The sequence below is a fragment of the Onychomys torridus genome, chromosome 19 (assembly GCF_903995425.1).
Source record: "Onychomys torridus chromosome 19, mOncTor1.1, whole genome shotgun sequence".
NCBI classification, from domain to species: Eukaryota; Metazoa; Chordata; class Mammalia; order Rodentia; family Cricetidae; genus Onychomys; species Onychomys torridus.
The window spans coordinates 5,011,208-5,019,883 of NC_050461.1; the positions used below are offsets into that span (position 1 = coordinate 5,011,208).

Sequence of the window (8,676 nt, forward strand, 5' to 3'; positions counted from 1 at the left end):
AAGAAAATATTGCATGTGTACCCAGTAAAACTTTATTTAGCCATAAGAAAAATGAAGTCATGATATTGTTATGGAAATAGATGGAACTAAAATTACAAAGTAATGTCATTTCCCAGCCTGGACTGGGAAAGGCAACTGTTGTATGTTTTCTCTCAGTATAGATCTTAGTTTTTAATTTTTGCATATTTGTAAAGTGGCAGATGTAGGTTATGAAAGTAGAAAGCAGACCATGAAAGGGGTGAAACAAGACTTAAGGGAGTAATGGCATGAAAGCCTAATGGAGACTGTTGCAGGAACAGGGTGGGAGGTGAGGAAACAGGGAGAGGCCAAGAACAACAAAGTATGTATAAAATGTCTTAGGGCAACTCATTACTTTTTATTGTAATGTTTTAGAAAATTAATAAAAAAAAAAAAAACCTCTCATCACAGATTTGTGTTTAATTCCAGGTTTTATTAGTACATGACCAAAAACTGACTTCATTTCACACCAGAGTGGCTTTCATACTGCCTTCATACTAAGGGTCAATAAATGCCTCATCTCTAATGATCAAAGGTGACTCCTTCCATTTTGACAAGCAAAGACATAAGGAAGCATCCATTTTATAAGTTCTACTGAACCTTATAAATAAGAGGCAATGTATCAAGCTAGTCAAAATTCCACATGGACTTTAGAGGAATTGAGTAGAAGAAATAAGTATGGGTCTGACCAAAACACATTATATGTATGAATAAAATTATCAAAAAATAATTAGAAGGAATTGAAAAGAAAGTCAAAGTTAATGCTATTGGATTGTGTGTTTTTAAAAGATGTTAGCATTAATACAATGAAATTTGCTCTGAGAGTTTCTGTTCATTCAAAGAAAAATGTCTGACTCACAGAAATAATAAATGTGCATATTAAAGGAAAGTAGGCAATGACTATGGTAAGTCTAAGAGGATATTTAAAAAAAAAAATCTTTAATTCTCCAAATTCTACAGCAGCAGAGTGTGATAACGGCTAAAGTCTGTATACTATCTACTCCTTCAAAGGAGGCACCACACAGGGCAATAAGCAAGGCTTTGAGTTCAGTCTCACCAAAATGAGTAAGAGATTCCCCATCCAAGAAGATCCTTCTAGCAAGATTACAAATCCCACAGGGAGAAATGAGATCAACAGAATCGTGAGAAAGGAATCACTCTAATCTTTCCTCAGAGGCTTTGGTGAGAAGGAGCTCAGGCTTCAAAGCACTCAACCTGAAAAACAATTGCATGACAACCCAATTTCAAGTCACTTAAACTGCTGTCTATCTATAGAACTCCAAAGCTGAATCAGATAGAACTATCTGATGTGTGTGTCATCTCCAATTTTCTGTGGTAGGCATTGAGTGTTTGAAAAATAATACCAGACAGACTGGGCACCAAACTATAATTTAGAAAGAGTCCTAAAGATGGTGAGAAGATGTTCACAGTTACAGATTGAAGGCCTGCCAAACCACCCAAACATCTTGTTATTGTGCTGCAAGCTTATTAGAAGTCACAATGGCATCAAGATTTAGCAAGTGTAGGACTTCTACCTCCTGGCAACCCATCCCAGAATGAGGTTCTATTTCTTTTTAATAATCTCTATAATATAATGCAGATTTGCAGCATTATATATTCCTGGTAAGAATCCAAGAGGAAAATCTACACTAGCAATATTTTCAAATCTAGAAAGCAATCATTTCTGCATTTCCTTTGTCTTAAAAAATGTGGATAATGACTTGAAGCTTAAAGACATATGCAGATTTCTACTGTTTTGATTGTGGAAATTTTACCTCATCTCATGGGGCATTACAAAAATCTTCTAGCAGTATTCATACCTGCTTGCTCAAGTTCTAACTATTTTTGTTGACATCTGAAATATTTCATTATGACTTAAAGTCACTGCCAAGGCTGACTTTTCCATTTACATATATCCCATGGAATCAAAATGTCATATTGATTTAACCTCATCATTTTTCAGATGATCTTTTGCAGACTGTATAAAATTTGATAGCAATTCACATTTTAAGGTCTTATTTTTCTACATACCAGTATGACTAGACAGACATGTTAACAAAACAAATAGCCTGAAATACAGTTTTTAGGAATATTTGAAATTTATTTCAGTTTTATGACAAAAACCCATGTTGGACTAACATAATAATTTCTTGTGGGTGCAGTGTACTTTATTGATGGTGTTCAAGAGAGTAGGGCTCCCTAAGCTCCTCATGTTACTCTGGGGGTCTGGGATGGAAACTGTGAGAGAGATGCTCAGAGTCAGAGGCTGAGTTGGGACAGGGACTGCTCAGCAGCTGAGGGCCTCTTTCTTGCTCTTGAGTCCTTGCTGGGATAAGTGCTCCAGGGCTTCTTAGGCCATGGTGGCCAGGAGATCCACCACCCTGTTGCTGTAGCCAAATTCACTGTCATGCCAGGAGATCAGCTTTACAATGCTGTCATTGAGAGCAATGACAGCCCCAGCATCGAAGGTGGAAGAGTGGGCATCACTGTTAAAGTCACAGGAGAAAACCTAGTCCTCAGTGTAGCCCAGGATGCCCTTTAGTGGGCTCTATGATGCCTGCTTCACCATTTGCTTGATGTCATCATACTTGGCAGCTTTGTCCAGGCAGCATGTCAGATCCACAGCAGACACACTGGAGATAGAAACAGGGAAGGCCGTGCCAGTGAGCTTCCCAATCAGCTCTGGGATGACCTTGTCCACAGCCTTGGCAGCACCAGTGGATGCAGGGATGGTGTTCTGGGCAGTCCCATGGCCATCAAGCCACCATAACACGAATTGCTAAATGGTCTTATTAATAAAAAAAAAAAAAAAAACAGAGCCAGATATTGGGGTGAAACAGAACAAGCCACAGGCAACCTCACCTTGCCAACTCCTTAGCCGATCCTGTTTTCTCAGACTGAAAGCCTCTGAGTCCTCCCTGAATGAGACTCAGCTGAACTGCTGCAGCCACTAGTTTACCTCTACAAAATCCTCAGTCTAAAGAGCATGAGTTCCTGTTTCCTCATGCTTTATATAACTTTCTGTGTCCTGCCATATTACTTCCTGGAATTAAAAGAAAGTGTCCTTCCCAAGCAAAGACATGAGATCTCAAGCGCTGGGATTAAAGGTATGTGCCACCACTACCTGCCTCTGTTCCCAGTGTGGCCTTGAACTCACAGAGATCCAGGTGGATCTCTGTCTCCCAAGTCATAGGATTAAGGGTTTGTGCCACCATGTCTGGCCTCTATGTCTAATCTAGTTGCTGGTTCTGTCCTCTGATCCTCAAGCAAGTTTATTAGGGTACACAATATATCACCACAAGCCACAGCTTGAGGGGCCATCCAGAGTCTTATGGGAAGCAATGATGGCATAAACTGTGCTCATGAGTCCTTCAGCAATCCCAAAATTGTCAGGGATGAACTTGGCTGAACCTCGGGTTAAGCAGTTGGTGGTATAGGAAGTGTTGTTGACATCTTGACAAGGTTGTCATACTTTTCATGCTTCACACCATCACAAACATGAGGGCATAGGTGATGACCCTTTTGACCCCACCCTTCAAGTGGGTCCTGGCCTTCTTCATGGTGGTGAAAACACCAGTAGATTCCACAACATACTGATCACCAGCATCATTCAATTTGATGGTGATGGCTTTCCTGTTCATGTCAGTTTCCCATTCTCAGCCTTGACTGTGCCATTGAACTTAGTGTGGGTAGAATAATACTGGGACATGTAGACCATGTAGTAAAGGTCAATGAAGGTGTCATTGATAACAATCATTTCCACTTTGCCAGACCTGGCAGCAGCCATGGTAGTCATGTACCCAATACTTTCACCATCATGTCTCAGGGATGAGACTGGCACTACACAAGGAGATGCAACTATCTGTGGAATAGGGAGGAGCAGAAAGCTGACATAATAATTCTTTCAATTATCTGTCAACTGATGAATATCTTTGTCAAAATCAAAATATCATAAATATCAATCTTATATGTAGTCATTGACATCTCTATATTTGATATTTTTCTTTATATGTTTATTTTGTGTGTCTCTGTGTGTTTTGAGTCTGTACTGCATATATGGATGTACATGCACTCTCTTGCATGCTGGACACACATGGAAGTCAAAGGACAACTGGAGAAATTGGTTCTCTTCTTCCACCATGTGAGTTTCAGGGAATGAACTCAGGTAATCAGACTGGGTGGTAAGAGCCTCTCTCTGATGTGCAACCTTGCCACCCCTCTAGATTTTTTTTAACTTATAGAAATTTTATTCAGAAAGTACTCACAATGTTTATTAAGTTGCTGTACATTTTACTTATTAATTTTTTTCCTTGTTTGAGGTAGGGTTGTAGCTGGAGTTTTCTCCAGTCCACCTAACTCCTACAGCCACTCAGACCCAAATAAACACACAGAGACATATTACTTATAAACTGTATGGCTGTGGCAGGCTTCTTGCTAGCTAGATATTACATGTTAAATTAACCCATTTCTATAAATCTATACCATGCCATGTGGCTTATGACTTACTAGTATTTTTACATCTCACTTCTAATGGTGGTGCAGCTGGCAGCATCTCCTGACTCAGCCCTCCTATTCCTTGAATTCTCCTCTCTCTTTGTCCCTCCTACACTTCCTGCCTGGCTACTGGCCAATCAGCATTTTATTTATAACCAATCAGAGCAACACATTCACAGCACACAGATATCCACAGCATAGCGTCTTATCTGCTATGTAACCCAGCGAGGCTTCAAAATTACAGCGATCTATCTACCTTCCATGCCTTGTCATTAATTTGTCAATCAGAAACAACTAATTTTACCAAATACAATTTTAAAATAAAATTTTACAACATTAAAACAAAAATAATTATTTTGTAAGTAACTTCAGAAAAATTAATTTTTAGATGAAAGCATGTCTGGCCCCAGCTTCTAAGCATGTTTAAACTGTTATTTAAAGCTATGGAGCTACTAATATAGTTAATCTCATTAAAATACAAATTAATTTCAAAAGCGTCTATCCAAATAGCCCCAAATTAGACTATTGAAAAAGTTTGAGACACAGCTTTCATATTAAATTACTGTTTTAATAAAGACATCTGCAGACAACATCTTTTCCAAACTTAAAATCAGACAAATATGCAAGTGACAGAAGAGGTGGGTCAGTCAGAGGGCCCCACAATCAATCTGCAAAATGATAGAATAACTTTTCCCTCATCAGAGGCTCATCTCTTAATATTTGGCTGTAGAAGATGGGATAATAAGTGGAGCTGATCCTCTATGCTTTATTCTCTGGGATAAGCAAGAAATTAGACTTTCAAAGGTGAAGGGCAATGTCAAGTGGAACACAGAACAGTCAGACCCACTGTCATGACCCAGACTCATCACTAGGCAGATAAATTTTAGGCAACTGAATTTGGACAGTTACTCCTTCACCTAACCTGTACAGTTACCACTTGCCTCACTTAGAATATCACTCCTTGTTGGTTCATTCTGGCCCTGATTCCCACATCCTAACATCACCACTTTGGGTAGCAGTCCTCTCACTCCAGTGGGACTTGAGTCTCTCCAGTGCTTCCCAATCACTATGAATGTTTTGCTTACATGTACGTCTATACCCCATGTGTGTTCAGGGCCTGTGAAGTCCAGAAAAAGGTATCAAATCCTCTGGAACTGGAGTTATAGACCATTATAAGCCATGATGGGAGTGGTGGGTATTGCACCCTGGTGTTCTGGGAGAGCAACAAGTGCTCTCAACCCAAGAGCCATCTCTCTGACCCAAAGCCGAGAAGCCTCTAAATAATTTCCACTTCTACTCCATTATTCCTTTGGTGACTTATACTACCATTGTCTCACACTGCCCAATGACAGTGGCACCTCACTGGCCTCAAAACTTTAACAAAGAGCTGACATCCTTGGAAGGCAAGGCCTTGGTGAAAATGGACTGCTGTGACCTACCCCCTCTTTTCCTTAAGTTTTATACATATAGATACCAGAAAAACTGTCCTTGGTCACTTCATTGCATATCATGCTTTGATTTGCTCCATGGTACTTACAACAATGAACTAGATACATTTTGGTATCTGTAATTTCATCCTCCACACATGTGATATAGTTACGTGGCTTCTACAAAGAAGGTCACATGTTGTTTGAGTATTCATTCAGTGCTTAGGCTAGTAATCTACATTTCATATTCAGATGTTTTCACTAAAATTGATTGGCTTTGCTGTGACTCTAAAAGTTTTTCCTTGGATTCATAAAATATGATTTATAAAGACATTAACCTTAACAATGAAAACGTATTCATTAATTCCTTTTTCATGTGTTTAGCCACTGGTCTTAGAAAACACATGTGAATGCCATTCTTAAAATAAAATAACTTTTCCACATCAAAATGTCTGAAAAGAATGTAGCTAGAGTGTTAATCAATACCAAAATACAGTTGACAGCACATTGGAATTGGGTACCCTGAACTGTTAGCCAATCATGGATGTTATCAATTTTCTCCTTAAAAGCATTTAAGACGTTTGCCAGCTGCTATGGCCAGACTACAACTTTCCCTCTTGTCTCTTCAGTCATTTAAAAATCTCATTGGATTTCATTTTATTAACAGGTTAACAAATCTATTACAGCCCAGTAAGGAGCACTATCAACTAACTTTGAAATATTAGCCACTTGCCTTATGTCACTTTGTAGCACTCTTCCAAATATCAGAGTCAAAACTGATACCAATTCTGATGGTGGAGTGTTTACGTGTCATCCAGGGATGGAGGAGTGCTTTAGCAGGAAATTTCTTAGTAAAATGAGGCATTAGGTTCATCCTCAGCATCAAACCAAAAATTAATAATTATTCAAGTTGACATCTTTGGCAAACAATAAGATACTATTAGCTTGTCTATGTTCACCACTTTATTTGTTCTCTAGAGTTGGTAATTACAGAGACATAAAGTAAAATAAAATCTGAGCAAAGTTAAGGTAAATGTTTAAATATTGATCATTCTTCTTCAAAGAGTACTTAAGACATCAGGTATGTAACAATTATAGATTACAAAAAAATGTTATTTCAAGAGTAATTTGAAAAATAAATGTAAATAAAAGTTGTATAACCAAACAAAAGACTATTTCCATTTCAAGAAAAGTTCTGAAAGCAGTCTTTTTCAGGATGGAATTAACGGTATTTTCCCACAGTTCAGTGTGTCTCATCCTTAATCAATACAGAAGTCACAACTGATGTAGAAATAGATATTTGTTTAAAAATTTAAAATGTAGGGAGTTATCCTAAAACAATGGCATAATCTTGGAATAATTTTGTACTGTAACTATGCTTAAATTGTGGAAAATTCAACAACAATTGTCAAGATTTTTATTTCTAAAAATAGTAAGATTCAAGGAATAAATGTAATTTTTAAGCATTATTAAATTTTTAAAAGCAGTTTTCAAAAGACTATAATGTTAGTGAAAAACATTCTCTTTGCAATCAGAAGAAATTAAAGAGCTTTTAAAATGATTTTTCTTCTTTTTTTTTATTTTGAAAATATCTTTGAAGTCAGTTTTCTTCAAAGCAGTTTCATAGCAAACCACATGAGATCAATCTGTCCTTAGATAACTATTTTAGAAGCATTTTTTCCAGAATAGAATACAATTTAGGACTGTTTCATCATGGAATAAAATCTAATACATATCTTATTTTAAAAGGAAAGATTATATTTGCCTAAAAATATTTATTAAGGTAATTTAAATATATATTTGAAGACATATATAATGCCCTTGAGACATTATCACAAGTATTTTTCTCTAGTAAAAATAATTGAGAAAGAATAACTAATTTATACTTACTGTTGACATAGGATTTAAATAGTACATATAAAATATTAAATAAATTGTATTTTATACATATTTATATTTCCTGGATATTATGAAATTTGTAACTAAAGATCAATCATGTACAATTACAATAATTTCACAGGACAAACATTATCATTTCAATTTTGCATAGTAAAATTATTTAAAATAAGCATAACTTTAAAATATTTAATGAATTTTATGTTATGCGAGGATCAGAAGCTTCACAGCAAAATTTCAACTACAGAAGAAAAAATGATAACTGCATAGAACACCACTACCTTGTTTACCAAAGCTGTTAAACATGCACAAGGACACTGAAGACCAGGAGCAAAGAATGGCAGAAAACAGTGAAAATGTTCCCATTCACTACTGCAAATCCTGCTGAATCTACCTGGCTCTGATTACTTGTCCATAATGTCTACTATACAGACAGGAACCAACATTTAATTAACATTTTATCTGCAGAACAGCAAATATTCAAATTTTGGTAAACTTCTTAATGATGAATTGAATGCTACATAAATTATCTGTGGTGTGTAGTGTGTCAGGTTGCAGCGATGGCTGTAACTGAAAACATCCAACTTCTCTCAGCAGCCAATTCACTGAGATGAAACTGGAAACCATCTTAATCAATGCTTCCTCCTTTCTTTCTCTCCAAGGACTCCTTTAAGAAGTCACAGTAATGTCCTGTGCTATGACTGACCTCTAAAGCATTTCCGCAACTAATATCCAATTTAACCTACTGAGAGGTAGATACAGAAACAGACTTGTCCAGCAGATGTCCCAAGTCAAACACTTGGCATTGCACTCGGCACTGAAAGGCTTTGTAGAGATGCTT

General features: G+C 37.0%; 1 pseudogene; it reads right to left on the reverse strand.

Moving 5' to 3' along the window:
* Positions 1-2,368: 2,368 nt before the first annotated feature.
* On the reverse strand, positions 2,369-3,784 carry LOC118570563 (annotated as a pseudogene).
* Positions 3,785-8,676: the final 4,892 nt, after the last annotated feature.